The 18,195-nt window shown below is 47.8% G+C and overlaps 1 protein-coding gene across 1 annotated transcript in view; it reads left to right on the top strand.

The window, feature by feature from the left end:
• The first annotated feature begins 2,293 nt into the window (after nt 1-2,293).
• KCNJ10 (potassium inwardly rectifying channel subfamily J member 10) overlaps nt 2,294-18,195 on the top strand; it is a 33,592-nt gene continuing 17,690 nt past the window's right edge. Inside the window, exon 1 of the mRNA XM_045841389.1 lies at nt 2,294-2,506. The gene's annotated coding sequence lies outside the window, so the exon portion shown is untranslated. The remainder of the gene's footprint in view (nt 2,507-18,195) is intronic.

Here is an 18,195-nt window from a genome sequence, read left to right as displayed (position 1 = left end):
GGGTGGGGGAAAGTGGTGGTGGGAAAATGGAGACAACTGTATTTGAACATTAATTTAAAAATGATAAAAAATGATCTCTTTCTGCTCCTTCTCTTTGATTCTTTCTTCCCTCCCCTCTCAGAGGAGTACCCTATGTCAAGCTAAGGAGTTTGCAAAGCAAGGGACATTTGGGGTTTTGATACAATGGTACAGGGACTGACATGGTGAATACAGGTTGCCTCTTCTTCTGAGACTTCCTTTATGAAGGGTGGGTCAGGGTCATGGGCTACCAGTGATCTTCCAGATGCTGGTAGTAATCTTGGTGAGAAGTGATGGTGTCCTGGATCACAGCCATGATGATAGATAGAAGGAGTAGGACTTAGGTGTTTTAGAAAGTACATGTGTTGATTACAGAAGGTAAATAAGGTGAGGAAGAATGGAGAATCTAGGATTGCTGCCACATTTCCCCCTGATTCAAACTATTTTGCTTGCCTCCTGACTAATTTTTCTATAATTCATCTATGGCTTCCCCAACTCTACCACCCCCAACACCCTGCAATTGCTCTCTATTGTTTTCAGAAGCTCAGAGTTGACCATGAACTGGCACAGCTCTATACTTACCTTGGGTCTTTCTCCAACACATTCTGCCTACGTTGCCTGACCTGTAGCCCAGTACCCCCCTTCCAGCCTTAGGTTCTATTTGAAATGCACATTTATCCATCATATGACTTTTAGAGGTTGCACTAAGCTAAAATTTGAAGTTTCTTTTTTCAAGATATACATCAACTCAATATGGTAATACTGATTACTGATTAGTAGTTAAATGTTCATGATGAATAGAAATGGGGCAATAGTTATTTTCTTCCTTTTTTTATGGAAGAACTCACTTTTTAAATTTTATTTTTTTAAAGATATTTATTTATTTATTTGTTTTTAGAGAGGGAAGGGAGGGAGATAGAGATAGATAGATAGAGAGAGAAGAGAGAAACACCAATGTGCGGTTGCTGGGGGTCATGGCCTGCAACCCAGACACGTACCCTGACTGGGAATTGAACCTGCGACACTTTGGTTTGCAGCCCGCGCTCAATCCACTGAGCTACGCCAGCCAGGGCTTATTTTCTTCCTTTTAATAAACACCAAGAGTGGAGGTAGATTGAGAATAAAAACCTCTTAAAACATGAATTCGGCAGGGGGGTTGGGTGGAAAAAGTGAAAACAAATAATGGAACTGATAGACACAGACAACAGTAGAGTGATTACTAGAGGAAACGCAGGTGAGGGCAGATATAAGAGGGTAAATGGGGATAAATGGTGATGGAAAGAGACGACTTTTGGTGGTGAACACACATACAATTTATAGCTGATGTACTATAGAACTGTGCAATTAAAACCTATATAATTTTATTAACCAATGTCACCCCAATAAATTAAATAAGAATTTTTTTAAAAAACCATGAATTCAGATGATGAGAGAAGTTGTTGGTGATGTAAAGGCTGAGAACCACTACCCTGTCCTCTCGTCCAATGGACCAGTTGCTGCATTACCCTAAGCAGACTTGTATTTTCATGTCCCCCCAGGATTTTGTGAATGCAGTTCCCTCTGCCTTAAGTACCTTCGTCGTCATCTCCCAGTATCTGAGACTTCCGCATTCTTTAGATGTCACCTGGGTCCTCCCACATCTGCTAGAACCCCCCTAAGTAGAACGATCTTTCACTTTCTGCCACCTCCAGCGCCCTATCTCTCTTTCCAGAACCAGATGTTGCAGGTGGAGATGGTGTTTTGCGCATCTCGCATCTAGGACTTCGCCCAGTGCTTAGGGAACAATGAACACAAGGAAATTGTGCTTAAAGACAGAATCCTGTAGACCCAGTTGTGCAGCCCCTGTTTACCCCATTGGGCTGCCTTGAATTCATTTCCACCTCATTAACTCCGCCCAGGCCCGTCCCCTTCGGCCCCCCTCGGTTCCCCACTCTGTCAAGATCTCCTCCTTCCTTCTCTCTTCCCTGTCATCTTGCCAGCGTAGCTTCTATCGCTTCGCGGATCTTCTCTTCTCTCTTCCCACCGCCCCCCCGCCCCCCGCCCCCCGGCAGCCTGTCTGGTTTCCAGTCTTCTGAGGTTGAGCTCTGCCCTGCATCTCCCTCAGTCTGAGCTCCACACCCTCGCTCCTTTCGCCCCGCCCTCTTCCCCGAGACCCTCCAATTCCCGAGGCGCGGGCCTGGCGCTCCACGCTCCCATTGGCTGGTCCCCAGCCTCCCGCCCCGCCCTCCCGGCCCCACTCTGAGCCCTCCATTCACACAAAGTTTGGCTCCGGAGCTGTGAAGGGAGGGGGCGGCCCGGCCCGGCCCGGCCCAGCTCTGCCCCCAGCGGGCCCGACCCCGGCCCCGGCCGGACCAGCCCTTATCTGATCCCAGCTTCGGTTTAAGAGTTCCGGCCCTGCGCGTCGCACAGCTTCTTCCTCACTCCTGTCCTCCCCGTCCATCTGTCAGTCCCGCTGCCCATCCGAAGGGCCACTCCACCAGGACCCAAGGTAAGCCCCTGGCCCTAATGAGGGAGGGAGTGCTGCTGCCCGGCCGGGGTCCTGTCTTCCTTACTCTACAGGGAGATCGGGGCCCCAAGCCCCGCGGTCTCTACCCCGGCTGGTCTCAGCGGGATGGCTCTCTTCCTCAGCCTCCCACGTTAGGCAGCCCCACACTGACCCTCCTGGAAAGGGCTCCCAGAAGGTAAGCCAAGTTGGTTACCTCAGCACTTTAGGCTAAGGGAAGGGCTTTCCTCATGCTCCTTCCTACTGGGCAGCCCTACACTTGCATCACGGCTTCTCCAACAAATACAGTGACCACCACCTGTAATCATGCACCCCCGCACTGGCACTCCAGACAGCGCCCCCTCTTCTCAGGATCATCAGGTTACTCCCACTCCCATGCCCAGCCCTTGCCCCCTCCCTATATAGTGACACTCACATAGTGACACCCGCTGGCCACTAGTTCACACATGTAAAGAAAAGCACAACTTGAACTAGGGATCCTCAGTAACCTGGTGTGCTTGGGGCTCCTGCCCACCCAGTCTCTTCCCTCCATTCCTACTTGCCTTCCACTTCAAGATACCCCTCTTTATTACTACTCCACTCCCCAAGCTGTTTCACACTAAGATCCCCAGGAGGAAAGCAGCAGGGCCACTCCAGCTAGAGGAAGAAGGGCAGATTGTACTCTAACAGTCACCTTCAGATGGAGATGACCTTCCCTTTCCATCCCTTCTACCCTCAGGAACTAACCAAGGGCACCTATGTAAGGAAAGAAATGAAAGAACTTCCTGATTTGGGGGACAGGGAGGAGAGCTGAACCCTGGGGTGGATAGAAGGACAAAGCTGGGCAAAAGTGGGATTAGGGCCTCTCTTATCTTGAGATTTCATTCTTGTTAATGAAGTACCACAGGCAGACTGAGGGAGATGGTGAAGTGGGATTGCTGAGGACGCTAGTATGAATTTGGACCCAAAGAAGGCCAAGGCTTAAAGACTGATTATGTTGCTCATCAATATAAATTCTGGCTAAAGATTTTTGGATGGTCTGCCTTGATTGTAGGGTTTGAATTTTTCCCCCCACCGGGATTGCTTTTAGGCAGTTCTGGACAGGAGGGAGATCATGATGTGAGATTTGGTGCCCTTCTGTGAGGAATGCCCATTGCTTAAGTGTGCTGAGGAGGGCCTGGAGTGGGTGTCAAGACCAGCCTGAGGAGGGACCAGCAGCCACCACTGAATTCCCTTGAGTTTCATCCCAAAACCCTTTTTCTGATCTCCAAAGATTTCTAAACATGTTTCTGGCATGATGGAGGCCACCATCCTGCGATGAGGAGTAGGGCTTTTTAATTCCTAAGAGTATAGGCAGGGTATGAGGGACCAAGCAGAAGGAAGCAGGTGTCCTGGCTCATAGCTGGTTTTTCATGGAAGAGGAAATGAAGAAGGAGGGGGAGGGAAGGCGCTACCCCAGGGAGAAGGGCCAGAGCTGGTCTGTAGAGGCAATAGGCATGGCCCAGGCAGTGCCAACTCCTCCCTGTGCTCCACACCCCCCCCCCTCACTGGGCCCAGTTCTTTGGTGGTGGTGGTGAGGGAAGGAGAGAGGGGATGTGTGTGGGGGGTAATCTGGGCCAGTCCAGCCTCCCAAAGCTCTTGCCAACCTGGGTCCTGAAAGGAGCTGCTGTTTTCTGACCCATCCCCCAGCCCCCACCCAGAGCAGCCAACTTGTCTCAGTGGATATCAAATGGCAATGACTACTGAGTGGAGGAGGGAGGCAGGGTTATGGTTCCATTCCTTCTGTGGTTCTAATGCACAATCCACTGCTGCCCCTACCCTGAGGAAAAACTCTATCTCCTCAACATCACCCCCACATCCAGTCTATTGACACATGTGATTTGTTGTCTGCCCTTTGGCATCCTCCATCTTGTCCCTGTGCCCCAGTGAATAGCACCTGCTACCTTCTATACACGAGCTCATTTATAGCTCCAGCCTGGTTGGATTGGGCTACAAGGAAAAAGCCTGGCAGAAGACCCAGAGGCTTCCTTCCCTTGCTGTCCCTAAGGACTAGAGAGGCTGGGACATGGATCTGAGTGGGCTCAGAAGAAGTCCCCTGTGGTCATTCTGGAAGTCGTGGGATATGGGGTTTAGGGCTCTGGGGGGTGAATCATGCAGGAACTCCCCACTTCCTCTGAGGAAAAAGGCTTTCTGGGTCTCCTAGCAAAATGTGAACAATATGGAAGATAGGCTGAGCCCCCTGGTGGGGAGGGAAAGAGACATTGGGCAATGGCACTCCTCAACTCTCCCGCCAAGGGTTATTTAGGACAGAAGAAAAAAACTCCACTCTCCCTCCCTTCCCTGGCCTAGATTCTTCTCTTGCCTGACTGGTCAGTGTTACTGTCCAGTCTGAGGCCAAGCTGTCCAGGACAGTGGTGAGGCCCTGGGAGGAGGTAGAAAGAAGGGATCATACGACACACACCACTGAGATGAAACAGTAGGAAGATTGGAATCCAAGTGTTTTAAAAGCACCCAATGAAAGGTGGCTGGCTTGGGCAGCTGTTGAGAATCAGAGCTTTCTGAGTTTAACATATCACCCCACTCTACCACAGGCTAAAATTCATTAATCTGAGTTTAATATATGTATTGCCATCATTCTTCATGGAGACAGTGCACTAAGTGTCCCCTCTTCATCCCCTCCCCCCATCAGAACCTTGAAAGGGCAAAGAGAAAGGGATTGTGGGAAAAACTCTCCCGTGGGTGTCTGCCAGCCTGGAGCTTGATTTGAGGTGGTGGGGAGGTGGGAGGGGCTGGCTCTGGAATGTGGGAGACAAGTAAAAACTGAACTATGTGCCTTGCAGAAAGAGGTTCAAGAAGCCCGGACACTGAGAGACCTGAATTAATACCTTAGGCCTCTAAAAAGGTAAAACATAGAAAGGGCCTTCTGCTTCTCTTCCAATGGCAGAGGATCTGGGAATGGAGTGAGGCTGCAGTTGGATGAACTTAGGTTAGATTTCAAAAACCACTTCTCACAAAAGGAAAGAAATCTAAAATAAGGATTGGGAAAGAAAGGGAGACCACCTTCTAGACAAAAACAAAAACAAAAATCCCAGAACAAAAAAGCCCATTGTGTAGACTTCTGAGGGGAGCTGTGAAGCTCAGATAAGTGCAGGGATTATTGTGGCAACTATCGAGACCTCTCCAGAATGGCTGTTCCATGCCACAGTGTTCTCCCTGAGTCCTTTCTGCTCTGGTATTGCCTGAGAAGCAGTAGACATAGTGGTTAAGAGTATAACCTTGGAGTCAGACTTCCTGGGTTTAAATCCTGGTTTCACCAGCTACACAAGTCTCCTCATCCTTACAATGGGGCTAATAATAGTTGTGGACTGAAAGAGTCAATATTTGTAAAGGGCTTGGAATGGTGCTTAGCCTGGAGAAAGTGCTCTGACTCTTTCTGACTCTGTCATCTTTCCTGGCTCCTGCACCTTGCCCTAGCTCTTCACTGTGGTTTATCTGAGGTCCTAGCTCACCATCCACCCACTGTTCTAGAGTTTGGGAAGGTGGGAGAATTATCATGTAGTTTAAGATGAGTTTCCTATCTTTATTCCAACAGGCTGACCAGCACCGGGGCCTGGGTCTCCATACTTATAGCCCCTTCCTCCCAAAGTTTTCACCAAGCAGATGTCTTGCCTCAACTTGGATTCAATAACTGAGCTGTTGAACTTCTTCCCTTAGATCACAGGTGGCTAACATAAGGGCCAAAGGTTGAATCTGGCCCTCCACCTTGTTTTATCTGTCCTGGCACCTCCTTTCTACCAGGCAGCAGTGCTGAGCTCCTTGCCCCTAGTTAAGGAGTAGTTACATTTATACAGTCCTAAAATTGCATTTGGCCCTTTGAAGGTAACTGCAAGGCTAATGTGGGCCCCAGTGAAAATGAGTTTGACACTTCTGTGGCTTAGATTGTCTCTTTCCCCATTCTGCATAACTTCTCTCTTTCAGCTTCTCTCTATCCTGCCTTTCACCTCTTCCCCTCAATGACCCTGCCTGTTCCTCTCCTTGCTTAGGTTCCCCCAACCCCACACACTTTCTCTCAGGTGTATGTACCCTCCCCTTGTGTTAGCTTGTCCATCTCATCAGCCAGGATGCCCACATAATGACCCCCCTAACTTTAGCCTGTCCCTTTCCTTGATTCCCTTTCTACCACAGAATTGTCCCTGAAATTGTCACCATGAAGAATCAGTTTTATCTTGCTCCTTTCCTGCCTATATATCCCTGTTGATTTTCAGATGAAAACTCCCAATCATAGTCTTCAAGATATTTTTTCGTAAGTGTTCCCCTTATCCCCCCAGCACCCCCATTTTTGGGGACTGCTCTAGTCAGATCTTGTTCCAGGGGAATATATTCAATGGCAGTTCTGAGCCACACTCTTTCTCCCACTCTTGGCCTTCACACAGGCTATTCCTAGTCCTACCCTCCCTGCCAATCTCCATTCCTCTGTTTGCCTATCTGCTCTGTCATCTTGTACCCCCTTCTCCTCAGCATCCTGATTGTCCCTTGTCCCTTGTGTCTGTAACTTTGCCCAGGATGCTCAAAGCAGTGGTGATGTTGGAGGGGACATCCTATCTGCCTCACTACACAGGGGCTCCTCTAGGGTTAGGCCTCTGCCCATGTCAGACTGCGGACTCCCTGAAGCAAAGTAATCTTTCTCTGTACTAGACCCTTGGCTCCAGAGTTCCTGCTGACCAACTTGGCTCTACCTAGGAAACCTTTCTGACTATTGATCCAGGGGAGGGGAGGACCTTGCTTTAGATGCTATGAGTGTCCTGGAGTACGGTATATGTAAGATCTCATTACCCAACTCTTAAGAGACTCAAGAGAAATCCCTCTCCTAGCAATCACCCTATCCTATAGAGATAAAATCACCTGAAGATTAAAAGCAGCATACCCTAGAACCCCTAATTTTCATCTTTACCCCTGATGCTAGTCCCAACCATGAGACCACAACACATACCTCCTTCCTGTATCTAAACCTCCCTGTTTGACCCTGTCATAAAAAGACATGGGCAACTGGCAAGAAGAGAGGGAGAGTATATTTGGGCCTAGGGTAGTTGTTCTCAACTACCACTTTACATTCTTAAAAATTATCAAAGATACCAAAGAGCTTTTGCTTATATAGGTTACAACTATTGATATGTTAGAAATAAGAACTGAGGCCCTGACCAGTGTGGTTCGGTTGGTTGGGCATTGTTCTACAAATCAAAAGATCCCCAGTTTAATTCCCAGTCAGGGCATGTGCCTGAGTTGTGGGTTTGGTCCCTGGTTGTGGTGCATACAAGAGGCAACCAGTTGGTGTTTCTCTCTCACACTGATGCTTCTCTCCTTCTCTTCCTCCATCTCTTCCCCTCTCTCTAAAAAAATAAATGAAATCTTTAAAAAAAGAAATAAGAACTAGGAGACTTAAATAGTTATTAATTCGTTTAAAAATAAGAACAACATTGGCCAGTGTAGCTCAATTGGTTGGAGTGTTGTCCTGTGAACCAAAGGGTCATGGGTTAGATTTCTGGGTAGGGCACATGCCTGGGATGTATGTTTGGTCCCTGGTCAGGGTACATATGAGAGGGTGACAAGAGGCAACTGGTCAGTGTTTCTTTCTCACATCAATGTTTTTCTCCCTCTTCCTTCCTTCCCCTCTCTTTAAAATCAATGAGCTAGTCCTCAGGTAAGGATTAAAAACAACAAAACCATTGCGTGTCAATATAAGTTACATTTTAAATGAAAAATAGCTATATTTAAAAATCAAACAAAGACTTTAGTAAGAAGAGTGTCATTGTCTTGCATTTTCACAGCTCTTTTAATGTCTGGCTTAATAGAAGACAGTTGGTTTCTCATGTCTGCATCTGCATTCAACGATACCATATGTCGTGTAGCTTCTGGAAAATTCTGAATACTCATGAGAGAATATGTGAAAAAAGCAAACAACACATTAACATTATTATAAAGATAGGTTTGGCCTCAAAGAGCCTCTGAAAGGGTCTCAGGAACCTCCAGGGGCCCCAGACCATACTTTGAGAACTACTAGTCTTGAGGAACCTCAGGAAACAGTTTGAAGAAACTCTTGGCCAATCTGGATATTCTGACTGATCTTTCTCCATTGCCCATGGTTATTTGAATGTTTTCACTAGGGATGAATTTTGGGGCCATGGTTAATCATGTGGGCTCTGGGGACAGACTACCTACTAAAACTGACCTTGAATCTCAATTTTGCCACTTGCTAGCTGTGTGACCTTGTGCAGATTATTAACATCTCTGTCTTTCAGTTTCCTCACTTATAAAATATGGCTTAAACCATCTACTTTTTTAGAGTTGCTGAGAACTAAGTAACATAATACTAGAAAAAGTCTTAGCATAGTGCTGAATAAAGTAAGTTCTTATTAAATTCCAGCGTCTTACCCTCCAAGTTCACTGTCTATTGGCTCAGAAAGCAGGGAGCTACAGAGGTAATCCTTCCCACATTACAGATAGGTCTTCCTGGCCCAGACAGGGAAAGTGCTTGTACCAGGTCCCAGGGAAAGTTAACAGGGTTGTTGGACCCTGAACACAGGAGTTCATCTCCTAGCCCTATGCTCTCCCCACCAGACTTTTCCAGTGGGGTAAATAAACCCAAGCAGATCTTACCTTTCCCCCAGCAACCCAGGAGAGCCATCTAGAGCTCCAAAGCTCACGGGAGTAAATTGGAAAGCCTTGAGGGCAGATAGCCTGGAGGATTTCCTAACATCCCAGGAAGAGGAGAAAGCCAGGAGACATGCTTAAGCACAGAGGGTCTTTCTGTCTTGTCTTATGGGGAACAGTTCTGTAAAGTGGCCCCAGCCTTTCTCCTGAGGGTCCCTGGACCTAGGACAGAGGGAGTCTGTGATAGGACAACAGTGCTTCTCATGTGGTGCCTGTAGCCTCTTCCCAGAGCATTGTCTGCTCTCAGTGGTCCCACCACTCCAGGGCCCACTCACTTTCCCAGGCTCTCCTGATCTGCCTTCTGTGCTAAGGTGCCATAGGGCAGGACACTGCATCTTAGGAAAGTCAGCTGGCAGTGTTGAGGGTGATAATGGGGGTTGGGGAAGGGCTGGAGGTCCCTTGGGCAGGAGAAGAGAAGCCTCCCCTCACAGCATGGGGAAGGAGTTGAGGCACATGGGGAGACAGACAGACACACACTGAGGAAGAGCTAGTCCTGGCTCTTGGGTCCTTTAGTCAAATTTCCCTAACGTGGGCTGCAGGTACCACCTTCCTTAGAAGCCCAGATACCTCAGGGCTGAATGTACACCCTTTCTGCATTCTGGAGGTTCAGCTCCTACCCACGACCCCCAAACTTGACAACTCTGAGACATGGTGGGCTTAGGTTTGAGATCTTGCTGTCTGTTGCTCTGTTTTTCTTCTCATGCCCACATAATATCCTTGAATAAAGGGTAAAACTGAGGCAAAAAAGTAGGTGGGCTCAGACTGCCCACTGCTTCTTTCTAGAGCCTGCCTGAAACCAAGGGGCCTGGCCTCCCACAGCCCCTCCTCTCCCATCACTACCAGTCCCTTTGGCCTTTTCCACTTGCAAAGTTCTTTCTGGCAAGTGGCAGGTTTGGGGGCCCTGGTCTAGTCTCCTTTCCCTGTCTCCTGGGTAGCGCCCCCCAGGGAGCCCTTGTGGGCTAAGATCGATTCAGTCTCAGCCCTGCCCCACCCCCTGCCCCCACTGGCATTGCCAGCAGCCCCCTACCTCCTGCTCCTGGGCTGGAGGACTGGGAGAGAGCTGAGGGGCTGGCTCTGCATACTAATGTCCTGCCCATTGTCAAAGACGCTTTGTGCCAGAGAGCTCCATTGAGGTGGCTCTGGGGCGGGCACAATGGGGGCTCTGTCCCCAAGTTCCCCCAAACAGTCACCTGCTTTCAGAGACTGCCCCCACCACCAACCCCCACACGCCCCAGTGTCCAGAGGGCTCAGAGAGCATGGGGGAGTGGGCCCAGAGCTGGGGTGGGGAAGGGAGAGGGCAGGAAGCACCCTCCCTTCTCTTGGGCAGGCTGGGGAAATGGGCACATGGAGGGGAGAGGCCCCAGCTGGCAGGGCAGGGGCAGCTTGTGAACAAAGTTGGAGAAGAGAAGGGACACAGCTTGACCTCTTCTCTGCTCAACTTGCCCAGCTGGGCCTGACTGCCACCTCTCCTCCCCCGACAACTGCAGGACTCATATATGCAGAGGCACACAGGCACACACTCATCTATGCAGCCCCACACATGGCATGGGGAGCAGATGTGCCCAGACACAGAGGCTGCCCCAGGGCCACAGACTTGCATGTCTGCCACCATCCACTAGCATGTGTCCCTGCACACCCACCCTCCACCCAGCCCCCTCTTTCCCCCTTGTACCCCCTCTACTAGCCTCAGTCAGCTCAACACCATTCCATACCCCCCCCGCCCCGCTCCCCCCCCGCCACCCCCCAGTGCCCTCACTGCCCCCTGCTGCTTCAACACAGGTTATAACAAGTTTGCACTTGTTGTGACCTCAAGAATGTGGCCCTGGGGCAGGGAATGTCCGGCTGCCCCAAACCCAGCTGCTTATACGTTAACCACAGATGTGGCCTCTGCTGAACTCTGAGCATGGTGCCCCCTACCTGACCATGAAGGAGTTGGATGGGCTAATGTCCCTGTGCCCAGCTCCCTCCCATCCCCACCTGAACAGAGTGAAACATGCTGGAGGAGCTCTGTGTGAATTACCAAACCCTGGCCTGCTACAGCACAGGCCCAGGGGAACCATCCTTCCATTTGCCCAGGGCTTGTAGATAAGTCACAGCTCTTCATGGCCCTGTGAAGTAGATGGAACACTTATCATTTCTCTTGTGAGAGGTAAAATGATGTGTCCAGGTGACAAGGCTGGAATGAGAATGGATGTTTCTTGCCTATAGGGGTTTTTTTTTGTGTGATTTTTGAGGGTCATTATCTGCCTTGTGGCTTCATTCAGGTGATCCTATATAGAATTTTCACAGTTATCTTTTACCCACCTTCCTTGGGAAGGAGTGGGAGCATGGTGGGGTGGTAGGTAGGGCAAACAACATGTACAGGGAACTTAAATAGGATTCTGGGTCTAGAAAGAACTTCAAAAGGTCACCTTGACCCTTCTACTGCCTCTAGGCAGACTAATCCTAGATCTTTTGATTCTCTCCCCTCCCTTAGCCCTCTTCTCCTCCTGACTTTGGATGGCTATAGAGAGAGAAGCCCCACTACCTTTTTGCTAAGGTTTAGAGTCTGAGATCTCTATTTATTACAAATCCTTTGTGATGCCTGGCTCTAATCCTCCCTGCTAATATCCTATGTCTGTATAAGGATCTGTAGTGGGTGTCTATTCCTACTATTCTGGTCTGAGGCATCTTCTGGAAGCCCAGAGCAGGCTCCCTGAAAAGGGAGTTAGATGGAGGGCTCACGAGAACCTCAAGAATTTGAGGGCTAACTTCACAATGCTGTGCTGGGACCTTGGGTGGTGGATGGGGTCACAGTGGCGGAAACTCCATCAGATGGAGAGCTAAGCTAATATTGGTTTGCTTATTTGCTAATATTATCAAACACTGATCTACATGATGTTTCCCTTACATCAGAGTGGCTCACACACTCTGGTCCTTGCAGGACCCTTCTATCCCTTAATTCTACTCCTCATTTAGAATTTTCTCTCTGTGGCTACAGGATTTTGCTTAAGCCATCTCATCCACAATACACCTTCCTCACCCTTATACCCTGGAATGGTTCTTCTGCCTCCAAATGCCCCTTCTAATGTCCCCTGTTGGAGAAAGAGGCCTGCCTTAAGTATAACTTCAACTCTTCCAGCTGCGCTTAGGCAGTTAGCTACTGAAAGAGAGAGGACAGGGATATAGTAACCTCCAAATCTAGTTCTGCATCTAGTCAGTGTCCTCATGCTATCCCTATCCCATCCTTCTCTTAAAACAAGGAAAGTGAATAGAAAATAAGTAGAAAGTTGGAAAGGGAGTAGAGATAGTTCTACCCAGGTGGTACCCTTAGAATTCTGTGTGTGAAGGTCAGGTTGCTCTCCATACATGAACTAGGAGCCCTGAGAAGGAAAGAAAGTTGAAATAACCCCTCTCAGGGAAGGTGGCTCAGTTTCCTGGATATGCATCCTAAGTACAGTGTACCTATGGGTCTCTATCTTCACCAAGGGTAAAAATAGGGATAAACTGCTTATACTACAGCTGATAAATTTTGACATAACAGGAAAGCATGTCCTGGATATAAGATGTTTCTAGGCAAAGAGGAAGGCTAGAAAGAGGTAGACAACTCACACCCCCTGATGAAAAAGAGAGGTCTCTTATTGAACAAAAGCTGGTGGCACAGAGCCCCTGTGGGCCGTAGGATTTCCAGCTGTCTCAAAGAATTCTCTTGCCCATTGTCATACCCTGAGCAGAGAACATCACTGAATCTGCCCCCTCCCTCTGGGCCAGCTATTTGCTGTTGTTTATGATCTAGATGGTGTATTTCTGGGCCAGCTGCTAAAGGGGTGAGGATGATTTCTGATACCTGGTGATGGGCTGGGCACATTGGACATCTCCTGGGCTGTGGCTGTGGTTGGACAAGGGAAGAGTCAACAGACAACGTTCCCGGGTTGGCTCCCCACCATTTGGTCCTTCAGCACCCCAGGGTCAAAAAAGGGTCTTGTAGGAAGAGAGGGGTTGGGGTAAGAAAGAAGTTCAGGGTTATTGCTCTAATTCTGATTAAAATCACATGTGATACTAGCTAGCTGTGTGGTCATGGGAAAGTTACTCAGCTTTTCTAGACCTGGGTTGCTTCTTCAGTAAAATGAGGGAATTGAATGGGATGACCATGAGTGCCTTTCAGCATGGATGTATGGTGGTAGCAAGGTGAAAAGCATGGACTGCTGTTTAAGCAGGCCTGGGTTAAACTTCCTAGTGGGCCTCCTGGGCAAGTCAGCTACCCTTTCAGAGTCTGGTTTCTACATCATCAATATGAGGTAATAGCATTACCCACCTCCCAGGGAGGATAGGATGATGTGGTCCACAGTCTCCACACACAGGGCTGGCTCATTGTAGGGGTGAAGTGGTGATGTCCATGGTACTATGGGAGGACAGAGTATGGGCTGCAAATCCTACTGGGGGTGTGGGCATTCAGAAAGGCTTTCCAGAGAAAGTGACATCTAAGATGAGGCCAGATTGGGTGTAGAAATTAAGCTAAGTGAGAAGAGGAAGAGTGCTCCACAGTGAAGGCCCTGTTATTTGCCAAGAACTATTGTTGGTAGGAGAAAGCAGAGCCTAGTTCAGGTTATTATAGCCTTTGTCCCACCTATAATTCAACAGGCTTAAGAGCTGGTGCCCCTCTGCTTCCCCTCCATCTTCCTTTTCCTACTCTTCTTTCTCCTTTACTCAAAAGCCTCAGTTCTTTTGCCCTTGGTCACTGGGCAAAAAGAACCACTGGGCTCCTCATAAGGACCTTGTTGCTCAAGTTCAAAGTTGTCCAACTCTGAAGCAGTTTTTGGCCCAGGTCTGAAGTTTTCTGCCTCTCTGAACTGTGAAAAGAGGAATTTACCTCCCCACAGAAGACTGGATTTCTGGCATTGAGGCCCTATAGTTGAGTATTTTGTACCCGTTTTGGGCCTTCATTACCCTATATGGCTCCCTCACTACAGATGGTTGGGAGAGGGCAGTGTGGAGTGAGGACTGAGGGAAACTAGAGAAAAGACAGCTTTTCAGTCTGTCATAAAGGTTGATGGGGAAACCAAATTAGTGTCCTGAAATGTTGCCCTGAAATTTCAATAGGAAGCTTGGAGAGAGAACTTCCCAAGGAGGAAGCATGTTACACATGGAAAAGGGGCCTGAGGGAGGAAAAAGAAATGTAGAAGACCAATCTTATAGACTCTTTTGAACAAAGCTCTATTAGGAACTGAAGAAGACACAAATATGAACAAAACAAAGGTTAATAATTAGTTCAGAAAAGATTCTATTTGGGAAGATGGGCATGGTTCTTTCTTCCTGGAAGGAGTGGTAAGATGAAATTACTCTAATGGGAGTTGCTCCTGAGGGTGCTTCCATACTGAAGAGTGACTCTCCTGCCTCCTCCTATACTGCCTCTTGGAGCCCCCACCAACTAGGCCCAAGCCCTTCCTCATCACTAGCTAGTGCAACCTATAAGATCACAGAGAAGAAAGTATATAGAGAAGGAATCTTCCACTAGGATTTGAATTGACCTGCCTTTCTTCTCTCAGGTAGGGAACCCTGCTGATCCTGGGACCCTAAGGAACAGGTCCCATCAACTTGGCCCTTCTTTGGTTTCTCAGACTCTAGTAGCATATCTGGTGACAGCTCAGTGGCTCATTGGCCTTCACCCCAAATACCTTATCTTCTGAGGCCTGGCCATACTGGGCTTTGAGAAGCCTGCCAGCTCTCTGGAGCCACCAAGGCTGGGGACAAGCAGGAGGGCAAGGGGCCAAAGGGCAGTAGCTGAGGAACTTAGCTACATGCAGTATCCCTCACTGCACACCCTCTACCTCTCAGCAGGTGGGGAGGTTTTTGGAGGGACCCTCCTCCCAGGAATTAAGGGGAGGTGGGATAAAGCATAGTGTTTGGAAGACTCCTCCAATTCTGGGGCTATGGTACATCCTACCGCATAAATCACTGTTCCCCTAAAGAAAGGAGAAATAAGGCAGGGGTTAGCCTACTGGGGTATGGAGAAATAATGTGACAAATTCCATAAGACTGGAGACAGAGCTTTTGACTCAGCTATTAAATAACTATCAGCAAGTTGTTGTATTTTACCTGTCTAAGCCCTTGTTTCTCTAATTTAGTAGATACTTTTCTTCATCTGCAAAGTAGGCTAATAATAACATTTTATATTTGACTAAGAGCCTTAAAGATTTCACATATTTTATCTCATGTAACCCTGACCACACAATGGAAGGTTTTATTGCCTCCTTAGGTGAGGAAACTGAGCCCTAGAGAGATTAAGAGATTGACTGAAGTTTCCATTAGCTAGTAAATGACACAGACCAGGATGGCAAATAGTGGGAAAGAAGAACAGATAGGGACGTTTGGCTGTGACCCAGACATGCAAGGACAACAAATAGGTTTCATTTGCTAGGCCACTCCATTTGATTGAAAATGGCTCTCTGTATCACCATGTTGAGAAGATTCTGAGGCTCAGTGAGAAATAAAGTACTGTGATAAATTAGTGGTATCAGTTAAAGGCAAGGGGCAGTGTTAGTGGTGGCCCATATGCTTTATGGTTGACATTTCTAGCCCAGAATCAGAGCAAGGATTTCAAGTCCAAGTCATTTTTTATACTAATAAATCTAGCTAAATGAAAAGGTACCAGCTTAAAAAAGAAAACTAAGATATAGTCTCTGCTTTCAAAGAGCTCACAATTTTTTGAGAAGGACAAAGATGCATGCACTATATTGATAAAGTGGCAAAATGTCCTAGCAACACAGAGGGAAAGTCCTTGCAGAGGGCATTCTGGGCAGAGGGAACTGCATAACCAAAGGGATGGGACATGCAAGTGGAGTGCAGCCATGTTTGGAAGAGTGAATGGAAGTATCAAAGGAGACACTTTGAAAATTAGGGTGGAATCAGATGGTGAAGTGTTCTGAATTCTATGTCAGGAGTTTGGGTTTTATTATGAAAGCTGCGAGGCTCATTAAATAATTTAAAGCAGGAGCAATGGAAAAGGCCCTATGGCAGGCGGGGTAGGTGGAAGTGAGGAAAGTGAGTCTGGGACAGGAAGAGCAGGGGATCCTTGAAATATTTTAGGTGAAAGAGAATATGAGACTGAGTGAGGGAAGCCTCTAAGGAGATGGAGAGGTGCCCACAGAGGCAGAATTGATAAGACCTAGTTACCAATTGGATGAGGGGCAAGGAGAAACTCAGGGTACTGAATGCGTGGTAATGCTGTGAACAAGAGGGAAAAGAGAAGAGAATCTCCCTTTTGAGCAGCATGAACATGAGTCTGGACACATTAAAACTGGAATGCTTCACATAAGGGGAGCCTGTCAGTACTTGGACAGATAGACAGAAGTGAAGTGGAATCCATAGGAAGGGTTGAAACAGCTAAGGAAAGGAGAGTGGAGTGGTTAGAGATGACAGTCAAGGGTGGATCCCTGAGACACACCAACAGGTAAGGAGCAGAGGAGAGACCACAGTCAGAAAGATGGATCAAAATTAAATGGAAAGGGAAACTTATAGAACAATGCCAGAAAGTAGCAATGAGACTCATCTCACATTTAGTGCTTTTACAATGCTCTTACATATTTACTCTCAATTCATTCTCCAAATACTATAGTGAGAAAGGTATTATTACATCTTTTTTGCAGATAAAGGAAATGGAAGCTCAGAAAGTTTAAGTGATTTGCCCCAAATCATGAAATCTAGAAGTTACAGGGACACTTAATGGCTATTCAAGGTCTACAAAATCAGTGGATTCCCATCACAAGAAGAACCAAATGAAAAAGTGTGAAGAGCAGATCAATTCGTTGTCAGTTTCAAGTGTTGTACAGAGATTGCTGAGATCAAGAACTGAGAAAACACCCTTGGATTTAATGATTGGTCAGCTGTGATCTTAAAGAAAGCTCAGTTCTGCTTAGCTGGACCCAGCCTGGCTGTGTGGGTCAAGTGAAATTATTTCTTATGTGTTTTGTAGACTGCAGAACCTGTGGTCTGCAGGTGGCTGATACTCTTATTTTTATTGTTATGAAATATTAGTAGATTGAACCATTTGATGTTGCTGATGTGGGACCCAATTTTTCAAATTGGCAATTTGATATGGCTTGACCTATAGTAAAAGGAGTGGGCTGGGGTGGGAAGAGGCTATGAGCGAATGCAAGCTACAGAGCCAAGGGACTTTCCACAGGGCTGGGAAGCCCTGTCCTCCAGTGGTCGGAAAGTAAATCTTCCGTGCTGGGCAGACAGAGAGGGAAGATACCTGGAGAAGCTTAAAGTTTGGAGGAGTTCCCCCTCACCTTCTGCCTCCCCCTGTCCCCATCTGTAATATTACCAGCCTCCTCTGCTGTAAGTGCAGCTGGGGTGGGGGTGAAATCTCCAGAGAGGACTCTGTCCAGAAAAATATTTCTAACCTCTAATCCGGTATGAGCACCTCACCCAGTATATTTGGGGATCAGCTGGGTATAGATTCCCTCTGTGGGGGGTCTCAGGAGCCAAGGCCAGATGGTGATTATCTCAGTGATGGTGATGGCTCTCTGAAGAGTGATTAGAGAGCCAGGGAAGGCTGGCACATGAACAAAAGATTCTGGACAGACATTGTGATCATTGCCTTATTTCCACCTAACTCAGCCCAGACCCTTGGAGATCTCCCCCAGTGTTCTTGAAAACATCTTCAGTGTCTCATGTCTTACAGGGAACAATAGAATAACAATGAAAATAGAAGTTATTACCATTAATGCCATTGCTTCCAGTTATATCTTAGCACTGATGCTGATTTTCTAGCTCTTTAGTGGAGGTGACAAGAGATGGGTTAACATCTTTGGGTAGATGTTCTTCTGAGGTGAGGGCCCAGATGGGGGCAGGACTGAAGGCTCTTGGGATTGCTGGAGCTGGGGCTAGGGAGGCTGTGGTGAATCCTTTGTCCTCAGCTGAACTCTGCTCAGTGCCAAGCTCCTCAGCAGAACCAGGATGTGCAGCCTGCTGCTCCAGACAGTGAGTAGCAGCAGACACTGTGG

Source organism: Phyllostomus hastatus, unplaced genomic scaffold (assembly GCF_019186645.2).
Source record: "Phyllostomus hastatus isolate PE091 unplaced genomic scaffold, TTU_PhHast_1.1 phas_contig_36, whole genome shotgun sequence".
NCBI classification, from domain to species: domain Eukaryota; kingdom Metazoa; phylum Chordata; class Mammalia; order Chiroptera; family Phyllostomidae; genus Phyllostomus; species Phyllostomus hastatus.
Note: the sequence above shows the minus strand (reverse complement) of the source record. Positions and strands in the feature narration are given on the sequence as shown.